Source organism: Dendropsophus ebraccatus, chromosome 5 (assembly GCF_027789765.1).
Source record: "Dendropsophus ebraccatus isolate aDenEbr1 chromosome 5, aDenEbr1.pat, whole genome shotgun sequence".
Taxonomy (NCBI): Eukaryota; Metazoa; Chordata; class Amphibia; order Anura; family Hylidae; genus Dendropsophus; species Dendropsophus ebraccatus.
This window is the reverse complement of record NC_091458.1, coordinates 146,702,344-146,715,404: the sequence shown is the minus strand read 5'-3', so window position 1 is coordinate 146,715,404 and position 13,061 is coordinate 146,702,344.

The window sequence follows — 13,061 nt, the reverse complement described above, 5'->3', positions numbered from 1 at the left end:
GTATGACTAAGGTTGGGGTTATTTTACGTTTTTGCAATCTGTTTTTTTTTTTCTATCCTTTTTTTGAATAAAAAAACAGATGTAAAATACGGGTTTGTGTGTATCCGTTTTGATCCGTTCTTCCATTGAATACCATTATAAAAAAAAGGAAAAAATTTAAAGGATTCCCATACTTATCGGCTGCTGTATGCCCTGCAGTAAATGGTGTTTACTTTTCAGTCTGACACAGTGCTCTCTGCTGCCACCTCTGTCCATGTCAGAGCAGCAACAAATCCCCATAGAAAGTCTCTTCTGCTCTGGATAGTTCCTGACATGGACTGAGGTGGCAGCAGAGAGCACTGTGTAAGACTGGAAAAAATACACCACTTCCTGCAGGACATACAGCAGCTGATAAGTACTGGAAGACTTGAGATTTTTAAATAGAAGTAAATTACAAATCTATATAACTTTCTGAAACCAGTTGATTTGAAAGAAAAAGATTTTACTAAACGTCCTCATTTAATATTATGGAAATATCCATGTGTAACTAGCAGTGTGTTAATCCACATATCATAGGATCAAGACTTGTACATTAATTTATTCCAAACACAACTAAATAGATGGCGGCCATTATGCATGCAGTTATTGATAAACATCAGGTTGGTGTTGAGGCTGTCAATATGTAATAACGGAGTCATCCTTTATATGCAAGACATTACACAGAGGGCTGAAAGATTTATGCCGAGAAGCACGTCACTCAGAGAAAGTCAAAAGGTTGACACAGAACTATGAACTTTGCTGCTTGGTATTCACCTTCTATAAGACTTTACCTTGCCAGATGTGCACAGTTTGTTGTCCTGCAGGATACAACCATGAAATATACAAAGCTCATATTAACCCCATATTAACCGGAAGGTAACTGTACGTCCTGCTGCAGGTGGGGGGCTTCAGAGGGGTCGTGTGGTGACCCGCTCTGAACCGCCGCTATCCTGGTTGCTATTAGTGGGCGCTGTCTGATCCCCACATCCGCCGATTAGCCATTTAGATGCAGCTGCATTTAAATGGCTGTAAATAGCCATCCCTGGTGTCTAGTGGGGGGATCTAGCCCCCGTGATGCGATCGTGAAGGAGAGAGCCCTTCTTCTTACTGTACCGGGGCTCAGCGTTGCACTGATGCTGATCCTTGATTAGTAATCCATCGATCTGGGCTGCAGCATCCCAGAGTAATACAGCACTGATCTAATTGAGTATTAAGTATGCTGCAGTATGAGAGATCAGTGCGGTAATAATAAAAGTCACCCTGGGGAAACTAAACGTTAAAGTATTAAAAAAAAAAAAAGGGGAAAAGTTTTTCCATTAGGAAAAAAAAATCCTCTCCCCCTAATAAAAGTCTGAATCACCCCCCATTTTCCAATTTTATAAATAAAAATAAATAAACATATTTGTTATCGCCGCATGCGTAATTGCCCGAACTATTAACCCCTTCAAGACCCAGCCCAAAATAACCCAGTGGATTGCGCCAATTTTCATTTTTGTATTTTCGTTTTTTCCTCCTTCCCTTCTAAGAGCTCTACCACTTTCAGTTTTCTATCTACAGGGCCAAGTAAGGGCTTGTTTTTTTCAGGAATGGGTGTACTTTGTAATGGCATCTTTCATTCCTCTATAATATATTTGATGGAACCTAAAAATATTATTTATGAAAATATAAATTGGTGAAATTGGAAAAAAGAATCCAATATGGTAACGTTTGGGGGTTCCTGTGTCTACATAATGCTGTAAAAGCGACGTGACACTGTTATTCTATAGGACAGTCTGAACACAACCAAATGCAGGTTTACACAGATTCTCTAATGTTATATTTAATTTTTTTAATGAAATCCTTTTTTTTTTTTGGCAATAAATTTTTTTACAATTTAATAAAATGGGCCTATTGTGACTCCTATAATTTTTTTTATTTTTTCATGTACGGGGCTGTATGGGGGGGTCATTTTTTGCACCATGATCTCTAGTTTTTATTACTATCATATTTGTGTAGATCGGACGTTTGGTTAACTCACTTAGCAGAGCGCTGATCGGACCACATGGAGGAAGGGAAGCGACCTCTGGCGGTCTAGCAGAGTGATCGGGACCCCCGCAGTCACACAGGAGTCGATCCTGTTACACTTAAAGGGTTTAATGACAGGCTGCAGCGTGATTAGTGCAGCCTGTCATTACGGTGAGGGCCCGTTTTTTTAAAGGTTTTTAATTTTTTTTTTTAAAAGCCGTCAAATATAATAAAAGTTATATAAATCGTTGTAATTGTACTGATTTACTGAACATAGACAACATGTCAGTTTTACTACAGGACAAAGGGCGTAAACATGAAACCCCCAAAAATGAAAACTAATTGCTTTATTTATTTTATTTTTTTTCAATTTTATTGCGCAAATAATTTTTTCTCGGTTTCACGGCATACTTTATGGAAAAATTAAGTCTGTCATTGCAAAGTTCAATTGGTGTTGCACAGAATAAGGGCTCATGTGGGTGTGTAGGTGGAAAAAGGCAAGCGCTATGGCCTTTTAAACACAAAGAGAAAAAAAACAAGCCTGGTCCTGAAGGGGTTAAGATGCGACCAACATCATATGTCGTATAAAACTTTGTTCACATTACATTCATTACATATGATGCTCAATCTTATATTGGAACGGAGCAATTTAAATATTTTTCATTGTTAATTGCGGCTGAACCAGTACATACGACCCTATGATATAGCAGAACCCCCCCCCACACACACACACACAACCGTCCACATCAGAATCATTGCAGAAAACCATTATGGAAGAATATTTACATTTTAATAGTCGGGTTTAATTACTTTTTTTTTTCATTTATGATTTATTGAATGGATGGTAAGAATTTAATCCACCATGTAGAAGAATAAAAAATTGATAAGTAGCTGGTGAACACTGAGAGTATTTCCAAGGTCAAACATTTCCGAGATAACTTATCCCCTGGCTGTCCCTGGGTATTACGGACTGTGAGCAACAATGAATAGAAATAACTTTGATAGAACTGAGTGGATGGACCTCGGTAGAGCGCCTTTGGCCTCTGTGACCTCTACAGTCACAAAGGAGGCCATTTTCTTTGTATTATTTCCCATTATTGTAAGTAGTTTGCAGCACCCACATCCAAAAATCTCAGCATCTACAAGCTATATTTTTTTCGCTATAGTCAAAGCCATCTTCTTAATCAACTCATTTTCGTCACCAACCAGACATTTGGTTTTGGTACAAGAATAGATTTAATTGAGTACTTGAAGTGTAGGATGTAATCATTGATGCTCTAAATATACACAGCAGTGTACGGGAAATGTAAGGAAGAGTAATGAACACAGGGAGTAATGTCTCATCCATAGGGCTACTCTATACAAACTAATTGTCATGACCAGTCACACCAAACACAAAGAGACAGTGAGCCCTGAGCTCAGCCCCGCCCACTGTCCCTACCTAATTGCCGCAATCTGCCCTAAAATGGCAGCGGACAACTTGGCGGCGATCCCTGGCCTGGATACGTGATACAATAGACAAGACAAAACGAACAAACACAATAAGAATAGTCAACAATCAGGGTCACAACGGTCTGGCAGCAAAGGTACAAAATCAGGATCCAAAAGAGTAATCAGAAAACAGGCAATAAGGTCGGGGGCAGGCAGCAAGCAAGCGAGGTCAAAAGAAACTAAGCAGGAATCAGGAGAAACCAGAAAACAGAACACACAAGCAGGCAGAGACTAAGTCAATAACCGGCAAGGCACAGGCAGAAGCTGAAATCTTAAATAGGAGACCAGGAACCAAGTCCAGAAGATGATTGGAGGGACCAGCTGTCAATCACTGAGGCAAGGCAGGTTAACTGTTACATGACCAGAGGAAACTTTGCAGCACAGACACGGGTGGGGCAGGGAAAACAATTAGCAGACCAGAAGAAATAAGACACAGTTCAGACAGGGCACAAACAAAGGCAAACAAAACACAGAATAAATCAAAAATTATGGCCAAAATCGCAGTCTCGGTCGTACCTTACGCACCGAGGACTGCGCCAAAGTTGCATTCATGACACTAATTTTGTATTTGGATGTGGTTTCGAATTAGGAAATTCCCCAATTGCCTAGAAAAGTCATGCATGACACTCAGAGGTATCCTAGGATTGTATCGACACTAGTTCAAGGACATAAATGGCTGCACATCGCACCCATGGTTGACAGCTACATTAAAAACCAACATCAGAAGTTAGTATATAATTTGATCAAACCATATTGCCTCATGTACCACGTGCAGGTCTCTGATACACATGAGTCTCTAACCAAACAATACTGACGCAAACCCCCGGAAAGCGTGCCCAAGCAGGGAAGGGGGACCACGGAATGGCCCGGCAACCAAGTTCAAACTCCTAAATGCTAAAACAGCATTAGTAAATAAAAAGTGACGGCAAAACATGTGTGCTGTTTTATTTTTATTTTTTTTCTTTTAAAAATAAAAAATAATATTACAAGAAGAGATAGTAGTAGATGAACAGTAGTAGCAGTATCAAACTTAAAACGTGTAACCAAAAGAACCAGACCCAAAAAGATTTTAAAAGATTCGCTCATTACTAAACACTATAGTAAGCGATCAACTGGTTGTGTTAGGGTCCTGTTACATGGCCCAATCATAAACTGTTAACGAGCACTGATCTGCTAGATCGGTGCTCGTTTACAGAGCAATTACACGGGCAGCAAGGACTGCACAAACATTGTTAGTTATGTCCATGCAGCAATTACCTTTAGTGTAATATAATAAAGTATTAACTTACCTTACCACGTTCCCCGGTGTCCTTGGTTCTTCCAAGGTGCCATTGGGCCCTTTCCAGTGTCCTCAGGCCTTCCCTGGTCTCTGCAGCTCTGCCTTCTGTTCTGGTCTCTACACTGACAGGCTGCCGGACGCTCAGCCAATCACTGGGTGTGGCCTGACTCGGGACATGAACAGAAGAAAGAGCTGCAGAGACCAGGGAAGGCCCAAGGACACCGGAGAAGGTAAGTTAATACTTCATTATTTTATACTACAATAATTCAGCCATCGGCTGATTACACATAGAGATGTGGCGTCCGACACCCGATGATTTTAGGTCTGGGCCTAAAGTAACGATCAGCCGTTGATTGTTCTCTCTATTATACAGAGTGACAATTGGACGATTCGAACTGATTCTTCCAATTATCACGTCCAATTATTGTTGTAATGTCGGTCCTAGGTTCAGCTTGTCTTCTAATGACAATTACTAGCTTCTTTACTTTGAGTCTAGTTCATTTGCTGAGAAAGATATTGGCTTCCTTATGCTAATTACTGGCACGTTGGCTGTAGTCACTCGGGTCCCTACAAAAACTATAGCTTTATTCCTTCTAAGGGTATGTGCACACTACGTAATTTAGGCGTAAATTTCAAGCAGAGTCCACACGGCGGTCTCCGCTTGAAGTTCCGCCTGTCCCAAAGACTCAATCATCCTTCTTCCACCCAAAGAATTGACATGTCGTGTTTAATCCGTAGTGTGCATTTACCCACACACCTGTTTCTGTTTCCTGACAGTTGCCAAATGAGGGTCATAGTCTGGGAAATAGTATTTAACCATACCTATTTTGCAGGGGTCCTGACACTGTAATATGTAATGTTGTTTACAAATATGCTTAATGGTTACACCTTTTGGCCTTGTTCACATGGCGTGAGACACCGGGTGTCAGAAAAGATCATCCCAGACGGTACTGCAGTATCGGCCCGGTGATCTTTACCGCCCCTGAATTCTGATGCGGGCGCCATTGTGTGCACTGACAGGGTTTTTCACTGAAAAGCAGCCGAAGAAAACTGACCTCTCAGTTTCTCACGGCGCCGCTAGGGATCCCGGCCAGAGTGTATACTACAGGGAATATAAGAAGACCGGCGTACAAGTAGCCCGGTCTTAAATAAGGCCCCACCCCCTTTTCCCCGGCAGGATTCACTAATAGGCGCACCCCTCTTAGTGAATCCGGGCGCAGATTCGGGCGCCCGGCATACTAAATCTACACCTGCTTCCACCTTTCTTCATGGCGTACGCCTCTGGCTTCGTAAACCCCCCTATGTGTATACACTCGAGCCGGGATTCCATTGAAGGCAGCACTACGTAGGTTCCGTAGTAGTCACAAATCGACAAAACGGCCGTGATTATTATCTAGCTTATGGCCAATTGTAACATAGCCTTAGAATAAAGGAGGCTTTCCTACTCAAGAGGCCAGGCTAGCAGCCTTTCTTCCGTATAAATCTGTGTAAAGAGGGGCTATTTTCTCTTCGTCCCGTCTTTGCTCAGACTCAGAGGGTTCTATATTAAAGTTTTAAAAAGACTAGGGCTGCATTTAAAGAATGTTAGTTATTTAAAATGGTAGCATTGAATATTCGCCTTAGGTCGTCAAACACCAAACATGTTTGGAAGCCGCCATCCAGACCTGTAACAGTACGCTTAGTGCAAAGGACTCACTGCTTCCCAGTTAGCAGGATTGCTGTCCAGCAAGGTTTGAAGAAAGTCTTAATCATCAAGGCACAGCACAATTTGACTACAATCATCTCTTTTTAAAACTATTTCTTAAAATCTGTTAAATGATGATGGCGCTTAAAGGGGTAGTTCCGCGGGGAAAAAAAATCTTTTAAAACAACTGGTCTCAGCAAGTGCCATAAATTTGTAATTTACTTGTATTAAAAAAGTCTCCATTCTTTCAGTACTTATCAGCTGCTGTATGTCGTGCAGCAAGTGATGTTTTCTTTCCAGTCTGACACAGTGCTCTCTGCTGCCACCTCTGTCCATGTCAGGAACTGTCCAGAGCAGCGGCAAATCCCCATAGAATACCTCTCCTACTGTGTATATGAGTATGATTAAAAAAAAAAAAAAAAGATCTGCGCACTTTTCAACAAATTAGAGATAAAGTTAGAAAACCAGTGAAGTGAAAACACAGTGACCTGGAGGGATATATTCTGGCCTAGTTTACACTGTCTGGCCAGGGCCATATTAACAGCTGCTACTGCCCTTGAGGATGCCCCAAAACAGGATTGGTAGATTGGTAGGTAATAGCTCCAGGCATCACATTTAACACCGCCACACCAGACCTGAACTATACCACTATACTGTGTCTGCCCCTGGTATAGAATATATCCCCTGGGGTATACTGTAGTTTGGACCATAACTGAGAAAACCAGTGACATGATAACTTGGAGGGATATAGTCTGGCCTAGACTGTTTTACACCGCCAAATATAGAGTTTATACTGTGGTCTGGGCTAGACTATACCCAGATTTATAGTATGACCTAGGCTATTTTAAACCCCTGGGTACGAAAATATATGCCCTGGTGTATACTGTGGCCTTAGCCAGGGGTGAGAAAACCAGTGAAGTAATAACATTATCACCCGGAAAGATGTAGTCTGGCCTAGGCTGTTTTACACCCCTAGATATACAGTTTATCCCCTGGGGTATACTGTGGCCTGGTTCAACATTAGATGGCTATATTCTGGCCTGGATGGGTGTAGTTTGGCCTAGGCTATTTTACACTCTGGGGTATACAGTAGATTGGCCTAGGCCATTTTATCATACCTCCCAACTTTTGCAAAGAGCAAAGAGGGACATGTGCGCCGCGGTCCCCATAGCCACGCCCCCATAGCGACCCTCCATAGCCACGCCCCCATAGCAACCCTCCATAGCCACGCCCCCATAGCAACCCTCCATAGCCACTCCCCTACAGTCACCACATGCTGCTGACTGAATAGTGCCTTATATAGTATCCAATCCCCCCAAAAATGCCCTATATAGTATCCAATCCCCCATTATAGTGCCCCACATAGTATCCAATGCCCCCATATATGCCCCACATAGTATCCAATGCCCCATATATGCCCGACATAGTATCCAATCCCGCACATAGTGCCCCACATAGTGTCCAATCCCCCACATAGTGTCCAATCCCCCACATAGAATCCAATCCCCCATATAGTGCCCCACATAGTATCCAATGCCCCCATATAGTGCCCCACATAGTAGCCAATGCCCCCATATAGAGCCCCACATAGTAGCCTATGCCCCCATATAGTGCCCCACATAGTAGCCAATGCCCCCATATAGTGCCCCACATAGTAGCCAATCCCCCCATATAGTTCCCCACATAGTAGCCAATCCCCACATATAGTGCCCACATAGTAGCCAATCCCCACATAGTGCCCCACATAGTAGCCAATCCCCATATAGTGCCCCACATAGTAGCCAATGCCCCCATATAGTTCCCCACATAGTAGCCAATCCCCCCATATAGTGCCCACATAGTAGCCAATCCCCACATAGTGCCCCACATAGTAGCCAATCCCCATATAGTGCCCCACATAGTAGCCAATCCCCACATAGTGCCCCACATAGTAGCTAATGCCCCATATAGTGCCCCACATATTATCCAATCCCCCATATAGAGCCCCACATAGTAGCCAATCCCCCCATATAGTGCCCCCCACATAGTAGCCAATCCCCCATAGAGTGCCCACATAGTAGCCAATGCCCCCATATAGTGCCCCACATAGTAGCCAATCCCCCATATATGCCCACATAGTAGCCAATCCCCCATATATGCCCCACATAGTAGCCCATCCCCCATATATGCCCCATAGTAGCCAATCCCCCATATAGTGCCCCACATAGTAGCCAATCCCCCATATAGTGCCCCACATAGCCAATCCCCCATATAGTGCCCCACATAGTAGCCAATGCCCCCATATAGTGCCCCACATAGTAGCCAATCCCCCATATAGCGCCCCACAGAGTAGCCAATCCCCCCATATAGTGCCCCACATAGTAGCCAATACCCCCCATTAGTGTGGCCCCAGCGGAAAAAACAATAAACCAGTAACTCACCTGTCCTCCGGTCCCAGCAGCTCCTCTCCCGGCAGAGCGCGCACTCCCGTCATCCTGTGCCTGTGCCGGAAGTGACCTGCAGCCTCTATATGAATTACTTCCGGTACTGTCAGTGACTCTGTACCCCGCTGTCCGCCCCGGAGGATGACGGGAGTGCGCGCTCTGCCGGGAGAGGAGCTGCTGGGACCGGAGGACAGGTGAGTTACTGGTTTATTGTTTTTTTCGCTGGGGCCACATATATTGCGGGACACTGGGGGCCGTTCCGGGACCGCGGGACAGCACCCCGAAAACGGGACTGTCCCGCGAAATCCGGGACGGTTGGGAGGTATGATTTTATACCCCAGGTATATACTGGCCTGGAGGGGTATAGTTTGGCCTAGGCTATTTTAAATCCCCCGGGGTATACTCTGGCCTAGGCCAAACTATACTCGGGTAAATTTGGACGGGGGTTAATCAGGCCTGCTACACTGGGCTCCCCTTTTCTGGTGACTGATGTAGAACTCAGCAGTGTTGGACATTTTTTTCAAAAGGGGAGGAAGTGACTGAACATAACCTTATGCACCTCCCCGGTCCCAGTGCAGGGGTCTGTTGTCCCCCATACAGTTCCTGGTCCCCCAGCCGCTTCCTGGTCTGAGTGGAGACTTAGCCAGTCAGAGGCTGCAGTGGGGTCCCGCTTCAATCGCTGACTGGCTGAGCGGGGCTGACATGTAACGAGTCAGACAAGAAGCAGCTGGGGGACCAGAGTCAGCGTCCTATTACACTGAGCGATCGCAAACGAGATTGTTTATTGTTAACCTGAAATCATTCACCATATTACACAGAACCATAATCGTTAGTTACGATTGTTAGTATGACCGTTATTGCGATTGTTACTATGACCGTTATTGCGATCGTTACTATGATTGTTATTGCGATCGATACTATGATCGTTTTACTCCTTCTGATCCCAGCAAAACAATGAACAATGTGCAATTACACTGAACGATTAGTGAAAAAATGCGGAAGTTGAGCGAACAAATGTGGAATTACAGCGAACGATTAACGATAATTTTAGGTTCAGATCTAAATCAACAATCACCGACGTACGATCGATTTTTCGATCGTTGCCTGCAATTACACAGAGCGATTATAGTTTAAATTCGAACGATTTTTCGCACGAGAACAGTCCCATGTAATAGGGCCCTTGTAGCGGGGGACAGCGGACCCCAGCACTGGAGCTGGGGGGGTAGATGCATGGTGTTATGTTCCCCACGGCTCTTTTAAAAAAAATGTCCGACATCGGACTTCCCCTTTGATAAAGCTGATGAATTCCCAACATCATAAGGTCTGATCTGGTTTGATACAGTTTTTTTTATAAGGTGAAAAATAATAAATTTTTGGTTCTTGATGCAAACGGAATTCATATAAGAAATCCTTCCCTGATTATAAAAATGATGGATTGTTTAGAGATGTTTTGAGCCCTTGGAAGAACAGGTTCTCATGGTGAGAAATTGCATAGAGTCCGCTTTACAGGACTCTAAATGCACTACAGAAAAAAAAAAAAATCAAAATATCCTCCCGCTGCCTGTCTACAAAAGGTCATCTGTATTTAAGGTATGTTTTTCTTGCAAATCTCTATGTTGCCTCAGGAAATTCCAGCGAGGCCACCTTCTCCCTCAAGCACCCCGCCTCTATCGGCCCCGGGAATGCGGAGAAGCCAAATATGCCACCGCACAGAACACGTGTATGTGTCTGCCTCCCAACTCAAGTGTGTATGACTACTGTGAGGAGATGCATTGAGGAGCCCAGTGTCTGTACAGAACATATGTTTGCATTTATATCACGTCATTGAAGCATAACGCACTTCGCAAACCAGCGAAGGAGGATAAAGAAGTGCGTGTACAGGATTAGTGATTTCTGATCTCCGCACAACAAGATCAAGGGAAAATATTTGTTTGTCTAAACTCAGCATGGTCTGCTCCTATGCATAAAGTGGATTTCTCATGTCGGGATTTTGATGGTTTTTGATACCTACCGGCACAGGTCACACTATGAACAGAGGGATTTGTGGCATGCTGTTTACCTATAAAACAGTATCATCTCTGTGACAGATTTAACAGACAAGTCCTTACTATAAGAAGATATTATTGAGCATTTATTCATAACTTACTTATTACATATGTACACTACCGTTCAAAAGTTTGGGGTCACCCAAACAATTTTGTGTTTCCTATGAAAAGTCACACTTATTCACCACCATACATTGTGAAATGAATAGAAAATAGAGTCAAGACATTGACAAGGTTAGAAATAATGATTTGTATTTGAAATAACATTGTTTTTACATCACACTTTGATTTCATCAAAGAATCCTCCTTTTGCAGCAATTCCAGCATTGCCCACCTTTGGCATTCTAGCTATTAATCTGTTGAGGTAAGCTGGAGAAATTGCACCCCACGCTTCTAGAAGCAGCTCCCACAAGTTGAATTGGTTGGATGGGCACTTCTGGCGTACCATACGGTCCAGCTGCTCCCACAACAGCTCAATGGGGTTCAGATCTGGTGACTGCGCTGGCCACTCCATTACCTATGATAGAATACCAGCTGCTGCTTCTGCTGGAAATAGTTCTTGCACAATTTGGAGGTGTGTTTAGGGTCATTGTCCTGTTGTAGGATGAAATTGGCTCCAATCAAGCGCTGTCCACTGGGTATGGCATGGCGGTGCAGAGTGATAACCTTCCTTATTCAGAATCCCTTTTACCCTGTACAAATCTCCCACCTTACCAGCACCAAAGCAACCCCAGACCATCACATTACCTCCACCATGCTTAACAGATGGCGTCAGGCATTCTTCCAGCATCTTTTCATTTGTTCTGCGTCTCACAAACGTTCTTCTTTGTGATCCAAACACCTCAAACTTGGATTCATCCGTCCACAACACTTTTTTCCAGTCTTCCTCTGTCCAATGTCTGTGTTCTTTTGCCCATCTTAATATTTTTCTTTTATTGGCCAGTCTCAGATATGGCTTTTACTTTGCCACTCTGCCCTGAAGGCCAAAATCCCGCAGCCGCCTCTTCACTGTAGATGTTGACACTGGTGTTTTGCGGGTACTATTTAATGAAGATGCCAGTTGGGGACCTGTGAGGCGTCTGTTTCTCAAACTAGAGACTCTAATGTGCTTATCTTCTTACTTAGTTGTGCAACGCAGCCTCCTACTTCTTTTTCTACTCTGCTTAGAGCCTGTTTGTGCTGTCCTCTGAAGGGAGTAGTACACACCGTTGTAGGAAATCTTCAATTTCTTAGCAATTTCTCGCATGGAATAGCCTTCATTTCTAAGAACAAGAATAGACTGTCGAGTTTCAGATGAAAGTTTTCTTTTTCTGGCCATTTTGAGCGTTTAATTGACCCCACAAATGTGATGCTCCAGAAACACATTCTGCTCAAAGGAAGGTCAGTTTTGTAGCTTCTGTAACGAGCCAGACTGTTTTCAGATGTGTGAACATGATTGCACAAGGGTCTTCTAATCATCAATTAGCCTTCTGAGCCAATGGGCAAACACATTGTACCATTAGAACACTGGAGTGATAGTTGCTGGAAATGGGCCTCTATACACCTATGTAGATATTGCACCAAAAACCAGACATTTGCAGCTAGAATAGTCATTTACCACATTCACAATGTATAGAGTGTATTTGTTTAAAGTTAGGACCAGTTTAAAGTTATCTTCATTGAAAAGTACAGTGCTTTTCCTTCAAAAATAAGGACATTTCAATGTGACCCCAAACTTTTGAACGGTAGTGTACATTATAACCACAAGAATTAAAAATGTCATAAAGTAATAAACAACTAAAATAATCAGTAATAATTTTACAACCTTAGGCCATGGTCACACTACGTAAGTTTCATATTAATCACGGCCGATTTGCAACAACGGGCGTGATTAATATGAAACATTGTGCTGCCGTCTATGAAATCACAGCCGAAGTGTATACACATAGTATACACTCCGGCCGGGATTACTAGTGGCCACGCAAAAAACTGACATGTCATTCATCATTGAATTGCGGCCGCAGAGAACCTGTCAGTTCACACAATGGAGTGTGCGGCTGTGGGCGCACTCTCCATTGTGTGCTATGCAGTACCGGATCACAGAACGGCCGGTGTTATACATAGTGTGAACATGGCCT